The sequence below is a fragment of the Heterocephalus glaber genome, unplaced genomic scaffold, assembly GCF_053883595.1.
Source record: "Heterocephalus glaber isolate CG9 unplaced genomic scaffold, H.glaber_assembly_v1.0 deba00000331, whole genome shotgun sequence".
NCBI lineage: Eukaryota > Metazoa > Chordata > Mammalia > Rodentia > Bathyergidae > Heterocephalus > Heterocephalus glaber.
In genome coordinates, this window is record NW_028258142.1 from 30,543,046 (window position 1) to 30,551,347 (window position 8,302).

The window sequence follows — 8,302 nt, forward strand, 5'->3', positions numbered from 1 at the left end:
AAATCCCTATCAAGTTAATTATCATATTAGATACCTGTTCATGTTGTATTACCACAAGGCAGAGTGCAGAAGACTCTTTTCTTTCTCTTCTACTCACCAGAGGCTGCTAGTCTTCCAAGGAACCTGACAATTTTGGAACAGTTTTCATTGGCCCAAGCCACCACTCGAGTTCAGTAGAAACTCAGGGTTTGGCCTCCGGCTAAGAATACAGCAAAACAGTAGCTCAGTCTGCCACTCAGGCCCCAGTGAAGCAGACAGCTGCCCAAGGGTTTACACTCAGATAGGACTGCTTGGACTTTGAGAAAAGCTACAGAATGAGTAGAGTCCCATTTAGTTACTGCCCAGATCCAATAAGAAACTTTAGCCATATAAAGACCAGCTGCTGAGGAATGTGAGGAGAAAAAGAAAAAATGTCTAATTAAAGAATTAACCCCATTATTTATCAGGAAAAATAAATGCGTGTCACAGTATAAATAAATATGTACCATAAAACCTTGGACCACATCATAACTGAAGCTTATAAAATTTTTAAAAAATTTTTAAATTAAAAAATTGTTAGTTCCCGCTGTTTTAGCTCCATCTGCTCACTGTGCCGCCTCCTGCTCTTCCTGTCGCTGCGGCCACCCTTAGTCACTCCCTGCGCAGCTCCGGCCACCTGACTCTCCGAACTAGTTGCTGATATTTGCAGTTGTTACATGGCAGACATTGACAGCAAAGAACAGTCTGCACTTGATCAAGATTTGCATGATGTTGAAGAAGTAGAAGAAGAAGAAACTGGTGAAGAAACAAAAATCAAAGTGCATCAGCTGACTTCAGATGATGCAAAATCCTCAGATTCTTGCAGCCCTTCAAGAAAGACTTGATGGTCTGGTAGACACACCAACAGGATACATTGAAAGCTTGCCTAGGGTAGTTAAAAGAAGAGTGAATGCTCTCAAAAGCCTTCAAGTTAAAGGTGCACAGATAGAAGCCAAATTCTATGAGCAAGTTCATGATCATGAAAGGAAGTATGCTGTTCTCTACCAATCTCTATTTGATAGGCAATTTGAGATCATTAATGCAATTTATGAGCCTGCGGAAGAAGAATGTGAGTAGAAACCAGATGAGGAAGAAGAAGTTTCGGAGGAGCTGAAAGAAAAGGCCAAGATTGAAGATGAAGAAAAAGATGAAGAAAAAGAAGATCTTAAAAGAATTCCTGAATTTTGGTTGACTGTTTTTAAGAATGTTGACTTGCTCAGTGACCTGGTTCAGGAAAGTGATGAACCTATTCTGAAGCATTGGAAGGACATTAAAGTGAAGTTCTCAGATGCTGGCCAGCCTGAGTTTTATCTTAGAATTTCACTTTGAACCCAATGAATATTTCAAAAATAAAGTGTTGACAAAGACATATAGGATGAGATCTGAACCAGATGATTCTTTTTTCTTTTCTCCTTAAATTCTTTTATTGGTACATTTTAGGTATACAATACATTTACATTTATCATTGGGTGCTTGTACCTGTACATGATGTATCTTGGTTCTTATTTTTCCCCCATTACCTGTGCACCCTTCACCCACTCCATCCTTCCCTATTTACATAGAATTTGTTTCCATTTTTTTTCTTTTCTCATAATTTTTCCTTTCCCTTCTGAACCAGATGATTCTGATCTCTTTTCATTTGATGGACCAGAAATTATAGGCTGTACAGGGTGCCAAATAGATTGGAAAAAAGGAAAGAATGTCACTTTGAAAACCATTAAAAAGAAGCAGAAACATAAGGGACTTGGGACAGTTCGTACTGTGATTAAAACAGTTTCCAATGATAATTCCAAGATCGGTGTTGTACTTCACTGGAGAAGCTATTGAAGATGATGATGATGATTATGATGAAGAAGGTGAAGAAACGGATGAGGAAGGGGAAGAAGAAGATGAGGGAAATGATCCAGACTATGACCTAAAGAAGGAGCAAAATGCAGCAGAGTGGAAGCAGCAGTGAAGCAGGATGCATGTGGCCTTGAGGATAACCTGCACTGATCTACCTTCTGCTTTCCTGGAAAGGATGACTTTACATCATTCGATGAGCCTATTTCACAATTTTTGGTTGTTTGTTTGCTTATTTTTGTTTTTTGCAGTCTAAAATAAAAATGTTAAATGCAATTTTTTTTTAAAAATTGTTAGTTCCCAAACTTCAAAAGTATTGTGCCCTAAAGGAAAAAAGACTGAAATTGCAGTGGTCAACACAAGGCCCATCAGCTCAAATGCACTCCAGATATTAGTTCCCTTTGCATTTACAAATATTTAATATGTACAATATGCTAGGAAATTCTGGGAAACCATGTGAAGATGAAGACAGCATGGTCTTTCTTTAGTTGTTTCCCTGTAAGAGCTCATGACTATTAAAGGGGAAGCAGAAACATCAAAAAATAAAATATTTTTGATAGCTGGAAGAGTTTTTCCTCTTAACAACACTTCTGACACCAAGTGTGGAAATTTTCCATACAAACAGCCAATTCTGTGACAACGACTGGGTATCCTACAATTCAATTCAATTCTGGTCCATTTGCCTGAAGATAGCATCAAACTCCACAGGTTAGAGCTCAGTTCCATGAACTTCCCCGACTTCCAATGCAACTTGCAAGTGTTGGATTCCCAGGTTACCCACATAAAGCTACAAAGTAGGCAGTTCCCTCAGCCTACCCCACTCAGGTCCAATAATTTGCCAGAATGGCTCACAGAACTCATTAAAGCACTCTACTTACATTTACTGGTTTACTAGAAAGGATACATTCAAGGAATGACCAAGTGGAAGAGAGGCATGGGAGCTTCTCTGCCCCCAGCAGGCAAGCCACCCTCCCAGTACCTTGATCTGTTCACCACTCAGGGGCTCTCAATATTGGTCAGTGGCTTTTATGGAACTCAATCCCCAGCCACCCATCTCTTCCCTTTCATGGGTAGAGGTCATGGATAGAACTGGAAGCTCCAACCCTCTCCTCTAATAATTTGGTCTTTTTGATAATCAGCCTCATCTTAAGGCTACCTATGGAAGCCACCCTAAGTCACCTGACTAGCATAACAGATGTGATGGAAAAGGACTTGTTATGAGTAACAAAAGACATTCCTTTTACTCAGGAAATTCCAAGGGTTTCATGAGCTCTGTGCCAGGAACAAAGACCAAATATATTTTTGTGTAATACCACAGTGGTAAAATAAAATATTCAAAATTATTTTCAAATGGGCACAAAGGAATACTGAGCAATGTTATTGGGGGTAATGAACCAAGAAAAGCCTCAGACAGAGTCATGACTGTGTCTTAGAAAATGACAGGTATTCCCTGGATAGACAATGAGAGTAATGGTAAAAGAACCACAGACAAAGAATGGTCCTGCATAGCCCACTGAGAGATGCAGAAGCTCAAAGGGAATTCTGCAGGCACTCCTGATCCGTCTCCTTGACTCTTCTGTATCCCCATTCATCATCCAAAAGCCAAAGGAACTTTCAAAAAACATTCATCAAATCTGATCACTCTCCTGCTTTCAACCCTCTAAGGATTTTTCATCTCTCATGAAATAAATTTCAAACCCCTTACCCTAATCAGCAAGATCCTACTTGATCTGCCCCCTGCCTACTTCTCTGTGGTAAAATAACATTTTCCCCTTTTGTTGGCTCCATTCAAGTCTGATGGCTCTCATAGTTATCTTTCAAACACACAATGCTCCTTCCCACCTCCAGATCTTCATATTTTCTGTATCTAAGGTTGACAATGAAAGCCCTTGTCAACAGTGCAAGAAGTATGGAGGCAGGTTAATGAAGGGTTGACAGCACAACCTCTGATGTCAGATTGTCTTGGTCAAGGTCTTGCTCTTCCTCTTATTAGCTATGAGAAATTAATTTCTCTGTGTCTTGTTTTCCTCATGTGTAGGATGAGTACACTAGAGAAAAATAGTGCTGACATAATAGGGTTGCTCAAAGAATCAAGTGAGTTTATTTATGCAACCCATTTAACATAGTGTTTGGCACATAAGATAAATGGAAACGTTCTTTTCCTATAGGGAGAGGAGGAAGGAAAGCAGTGAAGGACCATGAACAAGAGAGCAATAAGGTCATGGTTCCTCTTTATCATATCTGCAATTTGGTGAAGGAGGGACAGAGTCGATTTGACTAGGAAGGATATTTTTGCATTCCTTTATCCAGTAAACTTTGATTCTAGACAAAGTTCTAGACATTAGGAAAGTTACTGTTATAATGACAGGGCTTTGGATATAGCCTCAAACACCCAAGGTGGACTTTTTCTCAATTCCTACAGGACCACTCATTTAAAATCTGCGCGCGCGCACACACACACACACACACACACACACACACACCAGGTAGATTAGCCCAATTTCCAGGAGTGAGTCTTCCTTAACTGCATAGTAAGTGGAAAAGCATGTTAGGGTGGAATTTGAGACTTGAATTCTGATCGTCATCTGAAAATGAGGATGGTCACAACTTTCCTAATGACTTCACAGAATTATCTCATATATGAAATAAATAAAAGGCAGGAAATTAAAGTCTTTTTGTGCTGACTCCCCCTCACTTCACATTTCCTCTCCTCCTACTCCTTAATAGTTTTTATTTATCCTCTCTTTTAAAAAATCTTGTGCATATCTGTATTTTACATTTGTGTTTTTACATTTTTACAAAATGGGATCATGGAAATTTTCAAACATAAACTCTAAATTCTTTAACACTCATCCTATCAGGAGGTAGAGTCTAAATCTCCTCCTATGCTTCTGGGCTCACTGACTGTTTGACTCAAGTCCAAATAGAATATGGTAGAAGTGATGTGCCAGGTTCTTGGCCAGTACTTCAGAAACTGGCAGCTTCCACTTCCTGTGTCTTGAGATGCTTGTTCTTGGATCCCAGTCACCATGCTGGAAGGAAGCCAAGCAACCATATAAAGAGGCCACCTTCAAAGCGACAGTCAACTTCAACTGCCAGACATGTGAATGCAAATACCTTCAGATGATTCCAGCCCAAACATCAGGGTACCTCAGCCTTTAGGGTATCCAAGTGACTCCAAGTGTAGCGGAGGCAAGCTCTTCCTGCCAAGCCCTCCCAATTTGCATGTTTGTGAAGCAGAGTTAATGATTGTCATAGTTTGAAGCCACTAAATTTGGGATGACTTTTACAGAGCAATAGGTAATTATAATTTACCCCCCCCTTGTGAAAATTACTCATATATTTTCAATAAAATATTGTTGAGATCTTTCAATAGTAACACATGCATATCTAAATAGTTTATTTTAATAACCTAGCCCTCTATTGTATGGATATTCCACATTAAATCAACCAATATACTGTTGATGTCGTTTCTAGACTATAGGTTGGTTGTTTCTAGATGTTGCCAGTATAAACAAGACTATAATAAGCATTTCAACATACTTTAGGAATGTATCTGTCAGTTAAACTTTTAAGTTAAATATTGAGTCAAAAGGAATGAGCATTTTATTGATTGATTGATTGATTGATTGATTGCAACAGGGTTTCACTATGTAGTCCCAGCTGGCCTCGAATTCCTGCTTCAGCCTCTGGAGTGCTAGAATTATAGGAATGAGCCACCATGCCTGGTTCAGAATGAGTATTTAAATTCTGATAGATATAGGCAAATTCTAGGTCCCTTTTCCACTCAAATGTTAAAGGTTGCATCAGCTTGTACTCCTATCTTCCGCTCTACATCTTAAATACTGGATTCATCAGAATGGTTAAACTTTTGCCAATTTGATAGATTTGTTTACTTTCCCTTAATTGTGATTGAGAATATTCTGGTTTAGGGGCCAGGGATTTAGCTCAGTGGTTCCAGTGGCTGCCTCACAAGCGCAAGGTCCCAAGTTCAATCCCCAGTATCAAAAAAAAAAAAAAAGAGAGAGAGAGAGAATATTCTGGTTTAAATTCTCTGAAAAAGCACAAAGCAAATAAATTTTTGGTTAATTTTGGAAAAATAATCAGGGAATTAGGGATGCCAGGAAAGTAGGATGGTGCCAGAGAAACCCTGAAGACTTCTCTTCTTTCCTTAGAGAACTCAAGTTTTGTTCCGGTGTTAGGGATCCCTGTGTTTCAGGGAAATCTGGACTTGGTTTTCAGCCCAGGAGCTGATCTTTGATTACCTTAAGCCAATGGTCCTCAAACTTTTGAACTGTCTCAACTCCCTTTAAACTCTTAAAAATATTGAGGGTCTCTGGAGCACTTTGTTTATGTAGATTGATATTTACAATTGATATTTACCTATTGATAGTTACAATATTAAAAAGTCAAGGTGGGAGTCAGAGGGAAAATCCAGGGCCTTGAATATGCTAAACAAGTACTCTACCACTGAGCTACACCCCCAGCCATTAAGCATGTATTAATTCATTTAAAATACCAATAATAAACTATTACATGCTAGCATATTTTGTGAAAATAACTAATTTTCAAAATTAAAAAATAAATGACAAAAGAGACAATGTTTTACATTTGTTTTGCAATTGTATGTGTTCCTTAATAGAAGAAAGTTAGATTCACAACTATTCTTCTCCATTCAAACTGTTGTAATATTTCGGGGTTTTTTAAATAAATTAAGAAAATCCAGCTTCTCACAGATACAGAATAATAATTTTTCCAGTAATTGTGAATATTATTTCCTGACATTAGGCTAGAGCTTGATAAGAAATATATTCTTTGGGAGAAGTAAGTAGCATTCAAGCAACAAATATTTTCTCACACATGTGGAGATTTAAAGTCAAAGGTCAAGGTGCCAGCAAGCCTGGATTCTGATGAAGGTCTGAGAAGTTGTCAAGAACACAGTGGCAGCTGTAAGTTTTTTAAAATTCTCACTGTTGCTTAAAATTCTAATTTTATCATGGACAATACATGTTGTTTTCCTTTTATTTATAAATTTCATTGTGTATTTTTAAAGTATACAACATGATGTTATAAGGTTCTGTAGATCTGGCATGTCCAGATCACCTTTTATTTCCTTCTTTTGAGTGAAAAGAAACTTCCTTGGGTCCCATATAAAATAGTTTAGTTAATGCACATAAGTAACAAAACTTCCTTTTTAATATATTTTATTATAATGTTTTTTTTTAAAAACGGGCCGCAGCTTGGACACACTGCTATACATAGTAAAACGATACCATACAGAGACAAATTAATATATCCATCATCTCACAATGACCTGCTATAGTTCAGGTGTAAAATAGAACCTAAAAGTTCCATATGTAAAAGACTTTGTTCCCAGGAAACTTGAAGAGGTAGGGCTGGTGGGAAGTCTTAACTCCTCTCTCTTCCCTTCTCAGCCAGGAGGTAAACAGCTTGCTCTCCCAAGTGCTCCCCACCATTGCCATCCAGCACCCCCAGTAGAGGCCTAAAAGCAGTGAATCCACCTGTTCATGAATGGAAATCTCTCAAACCAGGAGTCCAAATAAATCTTTTCTTCTTATAACTTGCATGTCTCAACTGTTTGTTATAGTGATGGAAAACTGACTAACACATTACCCTTTCTTCTGTGGCAAGAGCAGCTACAATCTATTTGGCAAAATTGCTGGCACAATGCACTATTATTAACTAGACTCTGTAATTGCACATCTTACATTTCACCTAGTTTGTATCCCTTATATTTCTCCCCACTTCCCAGCTCCCGTCCTGCCACTGGTAACCACTATTTTAAGTTCAATCTTTAAATATTTGACCCTTTATTCAGTTTTTATATAGAAGTAAGTTCATACAATGTTTTTGTGTCCTGTGATTTCACTTAGTACAATCCTCTCCAGACTCATCCATGTTATAGCAAATGGCAGAATCTTCTCCTTTTTAAAGACAAAATAATACAATAGTTTTTTTAATCCATTCAATCAATGGACATGTAAGTTGTTTCCATACCTTGGTTATCATGAATGATGCTGCAATGGACTTGAGAGTGCAGATATTCCTATATGAGGTAATGACTTCATTTCTCTTTGTATATAGAATACCTTGAAGAGAAATTGCTGGGTCATACAGTAATACTGTACTGTTTTTTTTTTTTGTAAGATAATACAGCCTGCCATGCAACGGTTCCATATCCAGTGCCTCAGTGTTATCTAGGTAGCAATATTTCAATGCTTATTTGGACTTTTTAAATTTTCTGATATTTTTTATGACTTGATTAAAACATTTCTAATCCTAGTGTAAAACTGAATAGATTTCATCAATAATATAATCCAAACACAGATGGGAATTTTTAAATATATTAATAACGATGCAAATGTGAGAAAAGCTATACACTCCACCAGGGGAAAAAAGAATATAATTAAAGAACACCTAT

At 37.7% G+C, this 8,302-nt stretch overlaps 1 pseudogene; it reads left to right on the top strand.

The window, feature by feature from the left end:
• Window positions 1-695: 695 nt before the first annotated feature.
• On the top strand, window positions 696-1,975 carry LOC101704249 (nucleosome assembly protein 1-like 1; annotated as a pseudogene).
• The last annotated feature ends 6,327 nt before the right edge of the window (window positions 1,976-8,302 follow it).